This window comes from Myodes glareolus, chromosome 22 (genome assembly GCF_982192425.1).
Source record: "Myodes glareolus chromosome 22, mMyoGla1.1, whole genome shotgun sequence".
Taxonomy (NCBI): Eukaryota; Metazoa; Chordata; class Mammalia; order Rodentia; family Cricetidae; genus Myodes; species Myodes glareolus.
The window spans coordinates 12,946,764-12,965,605 of NC_142047.1; the positions used below are offsets into that span (position 1 = coordinate 12,946,764).

The following is an 18,842-nucleotide window of genomic DNA, read 5'->3' on the forward strand; positions in this document are numbered from 1 at the left end:
CCCCCTACCTATGAGCTATGGGTGCCAATTACAATCAAAACTGCCACAATACCACACACTTTGCAGGACAAGGAGAGAATAAGCTGGAGCTGAGCTAGAGGTGTCCTCCCTGCTGTCTGGCTTTCATAATTCTATATAGATCGTCAGGGGAGAAAAATCATCAACTATCTCATCTAGCTGTGAGCTCTATGAGCTACAGCACCAACCTGCCAGGCAAGATGTGCCCACTGATGCAATACTGGCATGACTGTTCCATGGTAACAGTAATGGTTTGAAAAGAAAATGGTTCCCAAGGGGAGTGTCACTCATAGAAGGTGTGGCCTTGTTGGAGGGAGTATGTCACTGTGGGGGTGGGCTTTGAAGTCTCTCATGTTCAAACAACATCAGTGAGACAGATCATTTCCTGTTGCCTGCAGGATCAAGATGAAGTTTTTCTCCACTCTCCACTCCTTCTCCAGTATCATTCTGCCCGCACGCCACTATGTCCCACCATTATGATAATGAACTAACACTGAAACTGTAAGTCCCCCAATTAAATATTTTCCTTCAAAGATGTTGCCATGGTCATGGTGTCTCCCCACAGCAATAGAAATCCTAAGATTTTAGCCAACCATTGGATTTGAGTCCTATTCCATAAGAGCCTGGTACTATAAACTTGGTCAAAATCTCCCTATCTGGAGAGGTCACATGACTGTTATTGGGTCATGATGTCAGACTGCCTTCCAAATTTTTATGCTTTAGTGATTAATGTTCCTCCTACTTGTGGCAAGAGAAACTTCTGTTTAGAATGGGCAATGGTTAATTCATGACCAATCACAGTCCTGCAGGTAGGTGAGTTTGAGTGCTCTGCTCTAAATGGCCATCTATGGCAATCCTGCACTTCAAGGGCAGGTAACATTGTGGGTAGGGATGAAAGGAAGCAAGAGCTAAAGGGTAGAAAGGAATGCTACCAAAAGCTCTCTTTGACTATGAATGACTGTCATTTTCATTAACCCAGAGCAGGAGCAGCTACAGCACAAGATTAGGTTCATCCAGATTTCATGACGGATGGGGAAAAAGTTCATAAGGTCTCACCCCTCTTTGGAAAGCTATGGGCAGTTCAGGGCTGCTGGTGTAGCCACCTCTAAGCTGCCTTTTCTCTAGTTACTTAAGCAAAGCATCACTTATGCTTATGTGATGGACCCTAGTTAAATGGGCCACAAACCAATTATGGTGGTTTTAATGAGGATGGCCCCATAGGTCCATGTGTCTGATTACTTGATTCTCAGTTGGTAGACTTGCTATGGAAGGGTTAGGTGTTGTGGTCTTGAACAGGTGTCTCACTGGGTGCAAGCCTGATGCTTCAGAAGTTTCCCCTATTCCCAGTATACTCTCTGCCTACTGTTTATAGATCAGGATGTGTTCTCTCAGCTGCTCCAGCTGCCCTGCTGCCTTGCCTTTAATCCATGGACATTGACTCTAGCCCTCTGGGATCATAAGCCCTAAATAAACTCTTCTAGAGTTTGTGTTGGTGATGGTATGGTGTGGGAAAATTGTCTGCATTCTGTCAATTATGTTTTAAATAAACGCTGATTGGCCAGGCAGAAAGTATACGTGGGTCAACCACACAGGAAGTAGAGGCGGGGAAATGAGAACAGGAGTATTCTCAGAAGCAGGAACCTCCCACGCAGTCCTGCCCAGACCAGGGAAGAAGCAAGGTGTAATCTACCTGGCTCAGAAAGGTACCAAGCCATGTGGCTAACATAGATAGGAATAATGGGTTAATATAAGCTACAGGAGCTAATAAGTAACCTGAGCTAATGGACCAATCAGTTTAATGACTTATAGAGATCTCTGTGTGCTTTTCTTTGGGGCTTGCCAGCTGTGGGGTACCGGGCAGGACAGAAACCCCAACAAGCAGTCCCCTTCATGTTACAATGGTATTTCATTAAAACAGTATGAAAGTTACTAAGGCACTAACCAACCAATGTGATATACCTTGACAATATATATATCCTGCAGGAAGAGGACTTGGTGGAAAGATGAAGGGACTGGGTGGCAGAGGGGAGATAATAGGAGGGGAATATATAATCAAAGTATATCACATATACGTGAAATTATGAGAGAATAAAAATTTCAAAACAGAGACAAATTTACACTTCCACTCCCCAAAACAAGACATTTGGAAAGTAATTGTCAATACCACTTGCCTGCCTGGCACCACCAAAATGACAAAATGATAAAAACATAAAGGATTGTAAACAGAGATTGTCCTTTCGCTCTCTGGCTGTCCAGACCCAAATAATCACACAAAAACTATGTTTATTACAACACTGTTTGGGCGATGGCTCAGGCATATTTCTAGCTAGCTCTTATATCTTAAATTAACCCATTTCTAATCATCTATATATCACCATGAGGGTGTGGCCTACCAGTAAGCTTCCTGCATCTTTCTCCTTTGGCAGCTACATGGCATCTCCCTGACTTGGCCTTCTTTCTCTCTGCATTCGATTTAGTTTTCCCTCCTAGCCCTATTCTGGCCTGCCATAGGCTAAAGCAGCTTCTTTATGAACCAATGGTATTAAAACATTCACAGCATACAGAGGGGAATCCCACATCAAAGGATTTTCTTTTTTTAACAAAAAAATTTTTTAAAAAAAGATTTATTTATTTATGTATACAGTATCCTGCCTGCAGGCCAGAAGAGGGCACCAGACCTCATTACAGAGGGTTGTGAGCCACCATGTGGTTGCTGGAAATTGAACTCAGGACCTCTGGAAGAGCAGTCAATGCTCTTAACTACTGAGCTATCTCTCCAGCCCCAGATTTTCTTTTTAAGTTTATTTTTTATTCTATTTTATATGTGTGTGTTTTGCCTGCATGTATGTATATTCACCATGTGCATGCCTGATGCCTCCACAGGTCAGAAAAGTATGTCAGATCCCCTAGAATTGGGGGTTATCGGTGGCACTACTTAAATGCTGGGAATCAAACCTGGATCCTCTACCGGAGCAACAAGAGTTCTAAAGCACTGAATCATCTCTCCAGTCCCCTGCAAATGATTTTCTAACTTCTTGCAAAACGTAGGGCTGACACATAACTCTTTTCCTGAAGACCCAGAATGATTTGACATTCTGAAATGATTTGACATTGACATGAATGAAATGACAGTCATCTGTAGTCCTGGACTCACGCATCTTCTGACCATTCAGGAACTTCTTTGCAGTTAGTCCCATTCTTGAATTCCTCAGTCCTTCCTCCAACTTGCCACTCTGGTAGAGTTTTTTCTGCATGCTGTTTAATAAATTCTCAAACTCCAGACAGTGAAAGAGCAGGGGAAAGTGTGCCTGATATAGAAAGCATGGCTTCTGTTCTGCTTTAGGCATGTCTGACATGCCTGGGACCTGCTCCTCTTTGCAGAGCTGATAGGAATCTAGGAGGGAAGATGCTTCCCAGTTTCAGGCCAAGAAAGGCTCTGTGTATGGCTAACAGCAGGCCAAGTGTTGAGAGGAATATAATTATGTCTCTAGGACTATAAATGGGAACCTGCAGCCATACATAAAAAGAGATACCATATCTGGGCCCTTTCCTGTATAATTCTAGCACTTGAGAGGCAGAGGCAGGAAGATTTCTCCAATTATGAGGTCATCTTGAGCTACATGGTGTAGCTAGGGCAGCCAGGGTTAGGGAATGGAATCTTGTCTCAAAAACAAAACAAAAGGGGCTGGAGAGATGGCTCAGAGGTTAAGAGCACTGACTGCTCTTCCAGAGGTCCTGAGTTCAATTCCCAGAAACCACATGGTGGTTCACAACCATCTGTAATGAGATCTGGCACCCTCTTCTGGCGTGCAGGCATACATGGAGGCAGAATGTCCTATACATAATAAATAAATAATAAATCTTTAAAAAACAAAACAAAACAAAACAAAACAAAAAATCCAACCACTGGGGTGGTTTAATGAGAAAAGCATTTGCCATACATGTGAGGATCTGAGATCAATCCCTGATGACGGGAATCCACATGATGACGAGAGAGAACTGACTTCAGCAGGTTGTCCTTTGACTTGCACACAGACAGCTTGCCAAGTACACACTACACACATACACAAGCATACAAATTTAAAATTGAAAACAAAAATCGGAGAAAGGGGGAAAGCGTCTTCCAGGGCGAAAGACACTGTATTGCCTGGAAACAAACAGTGCAGGTGGGAGACATAAGCAGGCTGTGGCTCTCCTGAGGCAGGAGCAGACCTAAGCAGGCTGTGGTTCTCCCGAGGCAGGAGAAGACCTAAGCAGGCTGTGGTTCTCCTGAGATGGGAGGAGACATAAGCAGGCTGTGGCTCTCCCGAGGCAGGAGCAGACCTAAGCAGGCAGTTATCCTTGTGATCTGCTGTAGCCACAGAGCATCTAGAGGGCATCAATATAAAGTCTTGACTGGTTGGCCAATTTGGCTTGGATTTTTGTTTTGTTTTTTTTTTTTTGTTTTTTTTTTTTGTTTGTTTTTTTTTTTTTTTTTTTGCTAAATGTAGCCTTGCCATATAGCCCAGGCTGGCTTCCAGCTTGATACTCTCCTTTCTCAGTCTCTCAAATGTTGGGAGGAAAGGTGTGGGATGCCCTGTCTGAAAAACACTGCTTGTTAGTGCATGCAGAGGACACCATGCATTGACGGTAGAGGCCACTCAGTCAGTGGGCTTCTTTAAACAGCAGTAATATATTTATTCCTCATAGACTGAGTCAGCAAACCATAGCGCCTTGATGGAGAAGGGACTTAATGGGTTTTCTAAAAATGGAGGGACTGTAGAGACCCTGGAATGCTGTTAATGAGTGTAGCAGCAAACATGAAACCAAGGTCAGATCTGTGCTTTGGAACAGGGCATTGCACACTGTTGGGGTGAGGGTCATGCTGGCCTAGGCATTTTAAAAGTTAGTGTGCTATCACGTATTAGAGGGATGAGGTTTTGGATATCTGAGCTGTATACACACATGAGCTTGAATTCACCTTTGTCTATGCTTTCCCTGCCTGATGTAGAGTCTCCTGTAACACAGGGTGTCCCTGACCTTGCTCTAGGGGGATTAAGAGTTCTCTACAGCCTGTCTAGTCAGGTTTGCAGGCAATCCTAGAGAACTTGAAATTTAAGCCAGGTGTGGTAATCCACACCTGTAATTCCAGCACTCAGGAGGACAGCCAATTGGAAACCAGTTTGAGCTCTATAGCAAGACACTGTCAGGGAAAAGGGAGGTGGGCAATGCAAGACCCACTCTGTTAATTCTACTTGTTTCTACTTCATTTAAGAAAATCACCGCGCATCAAAGACTTCTTGTTGAGACAATGCAAGGAGCTGTATATCTCACTTATATTAATCACCCCGATAAGGACAGTCCTGTATGTCCCCTTTTTCCTAAGGGGAAAGTGAGTTATTTCTGTCACTGTAGCCCTTATAAGGGGTCAGTACAGGACAGCTGCTTTCTATCCCATTGGAGATGTGATTGCCAATCAACAGGATCCTCACACACTCTTATCCTGAAGTATTTTCTGCACAGGACCTGAAATACCCTCATTTGCAGCATTATTGTTTACAAAATCCTTTCTGGTCTAGAGATGCAGTTTAGTGGTGTAGCTGTTTTTTTTTTTTCTTTCTCTTTGCTCTTAGAGGACCCAACACCCAGTTGCCAAATAATCACATGGAGACTTATTCCTTCTTATGAATGCCCAGCCTTGGTTTATTTCTAACCAGCTTTTTAAAAATTATCCCATCTACCATTTGTCTCTGGTTTTTTTACCTTTCTTTTTCTGTATATCTTTCCTTTTATTCTTGTTCCATGTCTGGCTGTAGGGCAGCCCCCCCCAACATCCTCCTCTCCTTATTGTTCCTTCTTTCTTGTTTATTCTCTCTGCCTTGCTTAGTTCTATCTCCTGCCTAGCTATTGGCCGTGCAGCTATTTGACCAATCAGGTGTTGCAGACAGGCAAAGTAACATAGCTTTACAGAGTTAAACCAATGCGACATAAGGGAATGCAACACAAGATGTTGCATCATGAAACAAATATTTCATCACACAGATGAATGTAACACATCTTAACTACAATTCCACAACATAGTTGACACAATCCTTCTGTAGCAAGCAAGGGGTTCTAGGTTTGATCCCCAATAGGGCAAGTAGTAAAACAGTGCTTTCCTACAGTATTATGGAAATGCCAGCATCCATGTGCCATTATTTTTCTTTAAAATGGGAGGTACATTAACGTTATGAATGTGAGGCTCATATCCTACCCATACCTATCACCTGGATTTAGCCAATCAGGTTTCTAAATCCCATTAAAACCCTGAGATGAGATTAATATGATGAGATTAGCTTTGTATAAAAAGGAATCAGAAAAATGAAGGAGAGAATTTTGATTTCTGAATGAGAGGAGACTTAAAACAAAGGGGAAAGCAACAAGAGGAAAAGGAGTGAATGAATTCTGGAGGCAAGACTGCACCTGGGTGCTGATGTAAGAATGCCAACATCTTGAGACCGGCCTTCCTTTGGTATCCCTGGGAACACTCTGTCCTGGGTACCTGGCAACTTCAAGACTCCTGTGATTTACAAGGCTCTTAGCCATCTGTCAGTATCAGGCCAGACAGATGCTGTCATTATCAGATTGGCAAATGCTATTTGGAGAAAGGAGAGGTGAGGTGTGAGGAATAGAGATGCCTGTCTTTGTGTTGACAACTTTGTTTCAATGTCAGGTTCTCTTGTTCACCTTGCTGCAGTGTTCAGAGATGGGAGTAGGGTGAGGTTGGGGATGGACTATGCCCCACCCCAGAGGGGCTAGCTCTCTCTTTCCCAAGCCTGTAACCTTCCAAACCCAGGCCCAACACCCGTGAAAATGCAAAGTTCACTCCCAGACTGTCTCTAATTCTCTTACAAAGGCATTGCAAGTTTCTCTGAAAAAGTGAAAGGAAAATTCTAGGCAAGTGCCTTACCACTAAGTGAGAGTCTCAGATATTTCTGTAGTCTTTATAATTTATTTATTGAAACAGGGTCTCACTACACAACTCCGACTGACCTTGAGCACACAGTGATCTGTCTGCCTCTGCCTCCTGAGTGCTAGGATTAAAGGTATCCCACATCTGTCTCATTTTTGCAAACAGACTCACTAGGTTACTCTTGGACAATGTCATCTCTGAAGAAACTGGGGCCATATGACTGAGACACCATACCTGGCTTGCATCTTATTCTGGAAGTTTGTTGAGATTGGAGTTGTGGGCATTTTGTTGTTGTTGCTGCCTTTGAGACAATGTTTCATTCTGTGCTGACCTGGAATTTACAATATATTCAAGCTGACTTGAACTCTTGCCTCAGACATGTGCCATTATTACTTATATTCTGTAATTCCATTTTATAGTATCTAGTTACACAGTCATGAAATCGACAAACCCCAAAATGTCCATTCCAAAACAAAACATTTTTGGTTAATTTAAAATTAGTTTGTCCATGACTCTGGAAAATCTGCCTTCATAGAGCCAGCCACACAGGGGTTTCTTCAAGGGGCAAAGGACTTCTGACCTCTGTGACTTCTCGGTCCTCACTCCATGCTTTCTACATGGACTCCAAGCTCTTTCCATTTAAAGAAGGTGTGTGCAGAGTGCACGCCTTTAATCCCAGGCAGAGGCAGGTGGATCTCAGTTTGAGGTCAGCCTGGTGAACAGGCTGAGTTCCAGGGCAGACAGGGCTACACAGAGAAACTGTGTCTTGAGAAACAAAAACAAGAATTCCTCTTGCTTTCTGCTGGAACCTTGGAATGGCAGTCAGGACACTGAAGCTGGGTTTAAGTTTTTAATAGACACTGTATTCAGTGGTGATGCACTCATCTCATTCTCCCGAGCACTGGATCTACCAGCATGCCCCACTGTGCACTAGTGTGTTGGATCTGGATCCTGACTGGCATCTAGCATCTTCTAGGTTTCATGTGGCTTACTTGCTCTAGCAGAGCAAGAATGGGAACAGTAAATGGTAGTTATTTCATGGAGCTTTCTGCTTTTTTCGAGACAGGGTTTCCTGTGTAGCTCCGGATGTCTTGGAACCTGCTTTGTAGACTAGGCTAGATTTGAACTCTCATACAGGCACCTGCCTCTGCCTCCGGAGTGCTGGGATTAAAGGCGTGCACCATGGCAGCCAGGCTTATTTCAGGGATTTTTTGTGGGACTGGTGAAGTAACCCGCTGAGTCTGACACTGGGGTATAGTAGCATTTGATACTCTTTTCAGGGGCCCATCCTAGATACCTTTCTCCGTAGCCACCTCCTGGTGTGGGCTTTCATTTTGTGGATTTTCTCTCGACTTTCCCTGGGTTTTTCTTCTCTCTGCTTCTTTGGCCTCTCCCATATCGACTTGTACCATTCTGTCACCAGGCCGAGAAGTACTGTCCCTTAGGAAACACAAGTGAACACCTTGGTCCTCAAAGTTCGGCATCTCTGAACTCCACTGGCTTTGCAGCACCCCAGGGCCTTATGCTCTCCCTTCCTCAGCCCATAGTGGAGCAGTTGACAGCAGCAGGGTCGTCTTCTGACATTTTCTCCTGCTTCATCCGTGTCCCCACAATTTCTAGCCTCCCTTCAATCTGGCTAATTCCTTGTCCTTCAGTTTGTGCCAGACACCTGTGCACACACATGCCAGAGTTAGGCACCTTCTTTGGTGATGTTTTCCTCACAGCTGTAATGGTCCGTGTAGGAGACTAATGTTTATGTCTCCTGCTAGAGTATAAAACGTCCTAAGTACCCAGCAATGGCTCTGTGTTCTCAGGACTAGCACGGGGACTATCATTTGTTCAGTGAATGGGAGAGTGAACGAATTCTTCCTGCTTGGTAAGCTCTGTGACCAAGCACAGCATATGACAGATTATTTTACCATTCCCTATGTAATTATGTTATTTGTTGAAATGAACAAGAACACTACTTAAATCTAAAACCTTTGTGGATCTATACAATGGAAACCTTTTATCTGGCTTTTGGGCTTTGGGGACCAACAAATTTGTACTAATATAATGACACTTTTGGCTAAAAACACCTTAACAACTTTCTCAACTGGATGTGCCAGTGGTTCCAGAGGAAGGGCACGGTGAGAAAACTATCAGCTCAAGAACACAAGTACCAAGGCAGCAGACTTCAAAGATGCTGAGGAAAGCTCGAAATTTTGCCTTTGAGCACAAGTTCGTGTGGTGGCTGGGGCGATGTTTGTGCTGATGGTTCAGGGGGAGGAGTCTTTCTTGCCCCACAAAAAAAGTACTTTGTTTTCACACAGCATTCCATTTCTAGAGTTCTTCCCTGAAAATCACTCAGGAGCCTAGTCAGACTCAGGCACCCATCGAAAAACTGTAATGGGGACTTTGGAGATGGCTCAGCTGAGGCTCTGCTGCCAAGGCTCACCACTGGCGTTGCACCCCCAGAACCCACAAGATGTCCCTCTGACTCCTACACACACAGCCCACACCAGAATCATATGGAAAGGCTGCCGCCCTTCACCTGCAAGTGGGGAATCTCATCCTAGGCTAGCATTCCTCATGAATACATCCCTAGCCCTGAAAAAGAGGTTTTCTTTTAATAATTTTAGATTCAGGGTCCACCGTGAAGCCCTTCAAATCCCTACACAGACCAACCTGGCCCCAAACTTGTGAAGATCCTGTTTCTGCTTCCCGAGTGCCTGGCTCCTTTTTCTGTTTTAAATTGAAAGCAGCACATGGACAGCCCCCAACGAGGAGCTTCCTAGAAGAGTGGGGACATAGAGGAAAAGGCATGCTTGCTTCTAACTAGCCAGCTTTCAACTAGCCTCCGGGGGCGCGGCCCTCCTCCTCCAGGAGTGGGGTCCTGGAGGCCACTACAGGCCGCGGGCCCGCGGAGTGTCGAGGCGGAAACCTAGGCGGCCCCACAGAAAGTCGGGAAACCGCACAGTCGCCTCGCAAGGACACAGGAGGCGCAGCTCTGGTAACCGAAATGTCCCGACTCCGAAAGCCAGGTAGGTGCGCCCGCCACAGCCGCAGCCGCCAGTGCGCATGCGCGGCCGTGGGACACCCCGCCCAGGACTTCTCCGCTCGCGCCCGCTCCCGCTCGGCATGGCCCATGCGGTTGGGCGCGCTCTCGTGGTCGGCGGCCCCCGGTGTCCCGTCGGTGTGGGCGCTTCAAGAAGTGGAGGCGAGGCCCGCGGTCGCCACGGTGGCGGCGGACGCAGCTGGCGACCGGGCGCGTTAGACGGGGCCTGAGTCCGCGCCGCGCTCTCCGCCCACAGGTATGCGGGCGGCCTGGAGGGAGGAGCCGGCCGCGGCCCGGGGTGGACCGGGTGAGCCCTCGCGGCGCGGCTGGGCTTTTGTCTCGGCCGCCCCGGGCGGGCCCAGGCGTGAACGGCCAAGTGGGCCAGCGGCGGACGGGCGGGCGGCTTTCCGCTGACCTGCGCCTTCATCGTGCGGGGGAAGAAGGCAGCCTCCTTCCTTGTTTACCTCGCCAGGAGCCAGCACGCGGACACCCGTGCGGGGGAAGGAGGCAGCCTCCTCCCTTGTTTACCTCGCCAGGAGCCAGCACGTGGACACCCGTGCGGGGGAAGGAGGCAGCCTCCTCCCTTGTTTACCTCGCCAGGAGCCAGCACGTGGACACCCGCCCGGGCCGCTCCAGCTTTTAAGCCTAAGCCTTGCTCCCCCAGCTTTCTTTGCGGGATAGTTGGGGTCCTTGCTCCAAGCTCCCAGATGCAACTTAGTGAAAAGGAGACTCCAAGGAGACAGAGCGTTTGCACCTTGCACTGTGTGTCCAGATGCTGCTCAGAATAGCAGTGCAGGTAGGTGGGGCCAGCAGGACAGAAACACGAAATGTGGGGCTCTAACCTGAACTACAGTTGTAATGTAGACCTTGAGACCCATGGCCTCTCTCTCTCTGTTGCCTCTTCCAGTCCTAAAGAAGTCAGCTTCATTTCAAGGGGAGATACAGATCACCACCAGAGAAGCCCAGCTGTCCCTGAAAATGGCTTTCAACAGCAAGCGGAATCCTTGGCTCCCAGTAATGCGAAGGCTGCCTGTGAGAAACGTTCTGGCTGCTGTAGCTCTCCTCAGCCTAAGCCACACTATTCCCCTCCACCGCTGCCCCAGCTGTTACCTTCAGCTACCGATGCACGATTGGCTGGAACCTCTGAGCTTATGGATTCCTCAGTCACGGGGGTTCAGAAATTTCGAGATACCCTGAAATCACCGTACAAGCTGGAATTAAAAAATGAACCAGGGAAAGCGGGTTTGAAGCATATTGTTATAGATGGGAGTAATGTTGCAATTACGTAAGTCTACTCTGTTCTTACCTAGTTCTCTCAGCAGCATCTGAGAGTTGTGTGCGAGTGTGTGTGTGTGTGCACGCGCGCGTTCAGGACTGCATTCTGTTCTAGTGGATCTGGAGCCTTCAGGAGCCAGGGAGGACCAGCTGCTTGGGAAGAGTTTTTGTTGTTGTTGTGTCGTTTTTTGGATTTTTTTTTTCTTTTTGTTTTTCAAGACAGTGTTTCTCTGTGAACTTACTCTGTAGACCAGGCTGTTCTCGAATGCAGAGATCTGCCTGCCTCTGCCTCCTGACTGCTGCGGTTAAAGGTCAACACCGCCTGGCTGGTTGGAAGGGTTTTGCATGTGGTTTTCTGGAGTTCTAAGCTTTTGCTTGACCCTGTTGCTGTGGGTAGGGGAAGCTAAAGACTATATTTTCACGTTACATGTCACTCTGGCACATCTGGTGCAACTGTAGACGAACTAGACTTTGAAATCTGTGTTAGATTCCCAGTACAAGAGTGGAGCTGCTGCCTGCTGCTGTCTTTTGTTTGTGAGACATTCTCTTATAGCCCAGGCTAGCTACTAATTTGTAGTACTTCTTGCCTCAGCTTCCCCGAGAAAATCTTTTTTAAAAATTTAAAGTGTGTGTGTGTGTGTGTGTGTGTGTTGGATTTTCAAAGGCAGGATTTCTCTGTGTATCCTTCGGTGTTCTAGAACTAGCTGTGTAGACCAGGCTGGCCTTGAACTCAGAGATCTGCCTGTCTCTGCCTCTTGACCACGTGGCTTATTTTTATTTTTTATTAAGTGTATGTGTATGTCTGAAAGTCAATTTGTAAACATGGAAACAGTACCCAAGGGGGCCAGAAAAACATGTCAGATCCTCTGGAGTTGGAGTAGATGAATTTGAGCCCCCTACATGGGTGCTGGAAACTGAATTCAAGCCTTTCTTAACTGCTAGCCATCACTCCCAGCTCCTACGGATGCTAAATTCTGAGAATGATATTCTCTGTTGAGTGCCTGGATGACCACCTTCTAGGAATTTGAAAAGGTCAGCTCATGTCCTGAAGGTTTAGGAATGTCTTTGGCTTTTTCTTTCTGGTCCTCACATTTGGACAGGGTCCTTATGTGAGGAGGGCGCATGCTCCAGCCCTGTGCTGTCTCCCTGTAGGTGTCTCATCAGTCCTGGCAGAGGATGTGTGTGGGAAGGACATCTCTCCCCCACCTCTATTTAACTGCCTGAGACAAAAATATGTATTTGTTTTTTTTTAAAAATCATGTTTGCTTACTTATGTTGGGGGAGTACACACACCATGGTCCACGTGTGGCACTTTTGCCTGTGGAGCCATATAGCCATCTGATTTTTTTTTAAATGTATAAGTATTTTGCGTGTGTGTGTGTGTGTGTGTGTGTGTGTTGTATGCCATATACATGCCTGGTCAGAAAAGGACTTCTGATCCCCTAGAATTACGGATGGTTTGAGCTGCCACATGGGTGCTAAGAATCAAACCCACACCTGTTTGCAAGAGCAGCAAGTGCTCTTAAGTATGAGCCGTCTCTCCATCCAGTTCTGGTTTTGTACTTTGAAATGTACTGCCAGACTTAGGAGCTACATTTTTTGTGTGCCTTCTGAGCAAGAAGTCACACACTGGGCTAAGTACAGCCCCATTTCTGTCTCATGTGAGTAGGAACTCAGCCATATTTGCCATCTACAGCTGTGTGTGGCTGTTGTCACATTGCTGTGGCGGAATCGAGTGGTGAGACAGTGACCATGGTGACCTTTGCAGATTGAGGTGATTGAGGTTCTGGCCCGTTTCTTACATGTTTTCCTTATTCCTGCTTTTTGATCCATTCAGTATGGTCCCCATGGTTCTAATTAGTTTCTTTTGATTCTTGTTTTCAAATTGTTGTTTTTAAGTTATAAACTCGGGGGCTTTTCAGTTCCCTGGAAAGTGTGTGGTGCACCCACCCACCCTCCAGAGGTAGCGGTGACATTGGGCGCTGTGGTAGTACAGCAGGGTCACATCTTTAATCCCTGTCCTCAGCCATAGGCAGGCACATAGCACAGGCGCTGTCACAGCTACTGAGCCACAAATTCTGTGATAAAATTCACAAATTCTTAGACGTACACTGGCAGTGAAGCACAGCGGTAGAGTGCTAGCCTAGCTCGTGCGAGGACCTGGGTCTCATCCCTAACACAGGAAACAGGCAGCACCCCACACAGCAGCACAGCCCCACCAGGACTTGACTCCAGAGTCACAGTAGGCTAGATGTGCAGTGTACCCCAGTGTGTCAGACTTCAGGAGGCTGAGGCAGGAGGATCACATGCTTTAAGTCAGTTCATTGACTTACAGAGACCACATCTCACAAAAAGAAGATAAGGTTTTTAGAGTTCAATGATTAGACAGATGTTAGGAACAGTAGTGGTTTTCCGAGTAGACTATACTGGAAACCCCTGTGATAATAAACAGACATTACAGCAAGCCTGCCGCCCTCCAGCAAAACAGCGTACCCAGTTCGTCAAGTACAAGGAAAAGACCCAAGACTCTGAGATACAGGAAGGACTCAGTCAGCAGGTCTGACTTGGCTCTGCAACACAGCAAAGTGCACAGCACATTGGAAAAGTAAAAGCGTGTCTGACTTTTTCTATTGTATGATTGTTCTCTGTGCTGAACGTGGGCTTTCAATATGCCTTAACCTAATGAAATCGTTCTTGCTTTCTTCCAGCCATGGTCTGAAAAAGTTCTTCAGTTGCCGTGGGATAGCAATTGCAGTTGAATATTTTTGGAAGCTTGGCAACAGAAACATCACTGTGTTTGTCTCACAGTGGAGAACAAGGCGCGATCCTAATGTCACAGGTGAGGCCCAGTGACTTTTCCATATTTCTGGTTAGGTATTCAATGAACTGGCTTCAAATTGCAACACAGGGTACTTAGAATAGTATCACACATGTGGGCAACAGATTGAATGACGAAATTCTAAATTGGTTCTGTCTGGTAAAATATCAGTTGAAAACTCGGTGTGGTGGTACACACCTGTAATGTACTCAGGAAGGAGTAGAGGACCAGAGCCGCCCTTGGCTACACGGTAGAATTTTTGAGGCTGGCCTGGGATAGACATGCCTCTCAATTGAGGAGTGTTGTAGTATAAAAGGGAGTGGTTAGGAAGGGTGGAAGGCTAGCATTGCTGTTAGAAGTTAAGTGTGTCCACTAGGTTGGGATTCAGAATATTTAAATAATGTTTCTTTAAAATAGTTACTTGGCCAGTTTTCTGTCCTCAGATAATGTCTTTTCAGTAGTCTGATGGCTTCTTAGGAATCATTTCTGTTTGCCATGTAGTACTTTGTGCATAACCTACAGGCCCCACACAGGCAAGTTTTCCATCATTGAGGTGTAGCCCCAGCCCCCCTTCTGCCTCTTTCATTAGATGGACCTCGGGTTTAGTCATCTTCCACCTCGGTTACTACCTCTACTTCATGGATCTTGTCTTTTTATCTCATACTCAGGCTATTTCTTCAGCTTTGTCTTCTCCTCCAGTCCTGTCTAGTCTACCTTATGTCCTTAGAGTTTCCATAAGTTCCTTTGGAAAAGCACTTCATTTGTATGTTCCCAAAGTTTATTGATCTTTGGTTATCTTTTATTTCTTTTGTCCTTTTATCCAGCTCTATTCTTTATCTATACTTGACAGCCTTGCAGTGTGTACCTATTATCTATTATTTCTTCTGTCAAAGCAGCTCCTCATGGATTTGGTGACTTTTAAATTCTGGGTTCGGGTGGAACTGTGCAGACTGTAGTATCTGGTCCATGAATTTGAATCTTTCTCCACCACATACCATCAGTGTGGATTTCACTTCTCTGTCTTCAGTTCCCAATTCATAAAATTATGCCAGCATCATGAGGGGATTTGAAAACATCTTAGGCTACTTTGTATTGCTGAAAGAAAATGCCCGAGTCTGGGTATCTGTATCATAGTGCATTTGATATAGTATTCAGGTGCCTGAAGGATGGAAAGACTATGGCTGTTGTGTTCTAGTCTTCCTGGATGTGTTACCAGTGGCAGAGAACCGCAAAGAGAACTGGCCACGTGTAGGGTGAAGTTGCAGTGAACCAGATATGTATCGTCAGTCTGGACTACATGAGATCTTGTCCTAAAGCTAACTAAATCAATTAATTAAATAAACAGGCATATTGATAGTCTGTGTCTTGAATATTTTGGGGTTGTATGTCTTTAGAGGTGTCTTTAGTCCCGGATAACCTGAACCTGAAGAAGGCAGATGAAGCAGTTTTCCTTGGAGCCTGTTTGGTTTTGTGCCGTGCACACATACCAGTCCCGTAATAGTGCCCTTGGCAGTCTATTTCCTTCACCTGCGTGTGCTGTGCACATGTACCTCCCTCCACCCCGGCAGCCTCAGAACCCTCAATCCCCAACTGCATCAGGCTCTACCACTCCATCTCTGAACGGACGCGTTAGTTTCTACCCCAGTAATAATCAAATTGAGACAGCACAAGTGTGTTCCCAACAGCTGGGGAGACTGGAAGAGCCAATCTGGCCTGAACTGGCTTTGGGAGCATGCACAGTAAGGCAAAATCATGTCCTTTAGTAACGTTTTAGGGAGAGCCCCTGTTTACTATCTTGCACCCATGCTTAGCTAGGTGTGCAAATGATTAAAATCAGACTCATTAAGAGAAGGAACATGCACAGTAGAAAAATGAATTTGCAGCCTCCTCTATCATTTAAAAGGACCACCACAACCATGGCCCTTAATAACAAGCATGGCCCTTAGTAACAACCATGGCCCTTAGTAACCAGTCTCTTCTTCCTGTAGAGGCCATGAAAAAAAGACCCTATACTGTAGCCTGGGGCCCTTGAGAGCTAATTCAGGGTTTTGTGCATACAAGCCAAGGTATAAGGTCTTGTTAATCACCCTGGCTGGTCTGCTACCTGCTGTATGTTACACAGCGTACTCCTAACATTTTTTAAATTGAAAAGCATTTTAATTAAAATAGACCCCGTTTTCTCCTTTTCTGTGCTCCTTCCAATCCAGGATGTGTTCCCTACCTCAAACTTCTCCTATGTTCCCTTCTTACTGCTTCTTAAATCAATGGCCTCTTTGTGATGATCATTGTTACATGTATTTATATAAATGCATAAATATATAGCTACAACCTGCTGAAATTAGTGTGGCTTCTGTGTACGATTTCAGGGTTGACCCCTTTGTGTTTGGGTAACCAGTTAGGGGAATCGTTCCTGGGAAAGAATAATTCTCCCTCTGTTAACAGTCATTTGTTTCCTGTAGCTCTTTGCATTGGGTAGGACCCAGTGATAACTCCCCTACTGAGTTAGGATGTCTGTTGATGTTGTCATTGCTCAGTCTTTGTTCAGCAGTCATACTTTTAATGTATGATCAGCGAAGCTTCCCTGTCATTTCTAGGACGTGGTTTCAGCAGACCTCCTGGTTCTCTGACTCTTGCAATCTCTCTGGGTCATTCACTGAGCCTTAAGTACACGGGTTACATTGTAAATGTATCTGTTGGCATGTTGCATGATCTGTTGATCTTGCATTATAATCTGTTATGATTTTTTGTTGGCCCCCATTTGCTGTGAAGATTCTAACATTTATGTTGTTCTATTTACCAACAGACTTGGGAGTTAAATGTTGGGGTGAAAACCTGCTACCTCAGAGGAGCTGAGATGCAACCAGCTGGCCTTCTTTCCAGCCAGAGACCCAGCAAGAGAAGCATCTCTCCACACCGTTCCAAACCAAAAGGGACTATGAATCTCTAAGCCCTCCCTTCTTCCCATGCATCTTTCTCTCTGTCTTCTCAGGTCCTCTGTACTCTCTATTGTTAATTCTTGCCAACTAGTCATTGACTCTGAACCCTGATCCAAGGTTAACTTTATTGACACAGTCTTGGAGTGTCACAGTGTGACCAAATATCCCACAGCATTTTCTCGTCTCCTTTGTCTAAATAAAAAGGAAAGGTTCTAACTCTGACACAGCAAAACTATACACAATAAGAACCATTATCAGATATGAATTACGTTCATAATGCCTAGTCCACTGGTTTTTTGGCAGATTCAGAGGAAGTGCTCTATTGTCTACAGTGGTGGGGCTGTAAGGCCCTTGGGGCCAGGGTAAAGACACTGAGGGACCTCGGTGGGAGAAGCTGCCCACAGAGTGACTGTGGGCAGTGGGGAGAATTGGTGGCTTCAGAAGTTGCTGTGCAATCTTGTGCCATGCGTTGGATGCCAAATGTTGTTTTTGTGTAAGTTGTCCTATTTACCAATAAAGATTCAGGAGTCAGAAGTTGGGATGGAAATGTACTAGATCAGAGAAGCTGAGAAGCAACCAGCTGACCTTTCTTTTTGGCCAGAGGCCAAGCAACAGAAGCATCTCTTTGCTTGTCCCAAACCAAAAAGTCCACGAATTTCTAAGTCCCTCCCTTGTCCTTCCTGTGAGCTCTCTGTCTTCCCAGGCCCTGCGTATTCTCTATGACTTAATTCTTGTCAGCTTGTCACTGGCTCCGCCCTCTGATCCAAGGTTAATTTTAGAAACACAGTCTCAGAATGCGACCAAATGTCCCACAACATGTTTAAATATTTAAAATTTGAAAACCATTTTATTTTATTTTATTGCCTGACTGGATATCTGTGCACCACACATGTGCAGTGCCCTTGGTGGTCAGAAGAGGGCACTGGATCCCCTGGAACTATCATCAGAGATGTTTGTGTGCTGGGAGTTAAGCCTGCGTCCTCTGGAAAAGTGGCCAGTGTTAACTGCTAAGCCATCTTTCCAGGCCCTTCTAACTTAAAATTTTTATTTATTATTATTATGTGTATGATGGGGACCTGTGTGCCACAGTGCACATGTAGAAGTCAGAGTACAACTTTGAGGAGTTGGTTCTTCCTTAATTTACCTTTCTGTGGGTTCTGGAAACCAAACTCAGGACATCAGGTTTGCCCAGCACGTGCTCTACACACTGAACTCTCTCACTAACCGCTCATTGTTTCTTTTGCAGACAGGGTTTCTCTGTAGTCCTGGCTTCCTGGAACTGTCTCTGTAGACCAGGGTGCATATTACACAAGCACTCTAGGAACTAAACCACACCCTAGTCTGTTCTCCAGTGCAATCTTATCTTTATTTGCCTCTTGTCACAACCCTTGTAAACTTATGTTGAAGACACTGAAATTTAGAATCTAATTATCTATTTTGGGATTTTGGAGACAGAGACTCAGTGTGTAACAAAGGTTGACCTGGAACTACAGGTCCTCTTGCCTCAGTTTCCTATGCACTGGGATTACAGGTACACACCTCTTGCAATCTGAAGGTTGGGGTAGAAACATACATTCTTTAGGGAGAGATGCCATTCAACTCACAGCAGCGAATAACCAAGCATGTCAGTGACCGGAGACTCCCTGTCCCGTGGGAGTGGCATGGAGAGACAATGACTCGCATCGTGTCTGTTTTCTAGATGTTAGATGCCCTCCAAACCTTGGGAACTCAGAGGAAGCCCAAGAGAAAGGACAGAAGTTTCCCCTTCTGATTGAGGTGAAACCCTCATCTCTCTGAAGAGGGGGTTTGAACTAGTCATGAAGCTCA

General features: G+C 45.7%; 1 long non-coding RNA gene across 3 annotated transcripts; it reads left to right on the top strand.

Annotated features, from left to right (window-relative positions):
- Positions 1 to 4,446: 4,446 nt before the first annotated feature.
- LOC148118437 (uncharacterized) lies at positions 4,447 to 17,549 on the top strand. 3 transcript variants are annotated; one of them, XR_015735903.1, is made up of 5 exons: positions 4,447 to 10,242; positions 10,651 to 10,782; positions 10,894 to 11,271; positions 13,970 to 14,100; positions 16,883 to 17,549. It is a non-coding gene; the product is annotated as an uncharacterized LOC148118437 (long non-coding RNA). The 3 variants fall into 3 exon arrangements; XR_015735902.1 differs by having other exon boundaries at positions 4,453 to 10,242; positions 10,459 to 10,782; XR_015735904.1 differs by lacking the exon at positions 10,651 to 10,782 and having other exon boundaries at positions 4,459 to 10,242.
- Positions 17,550 to 18,842: the final 1,293 nt, after the last annotated feature.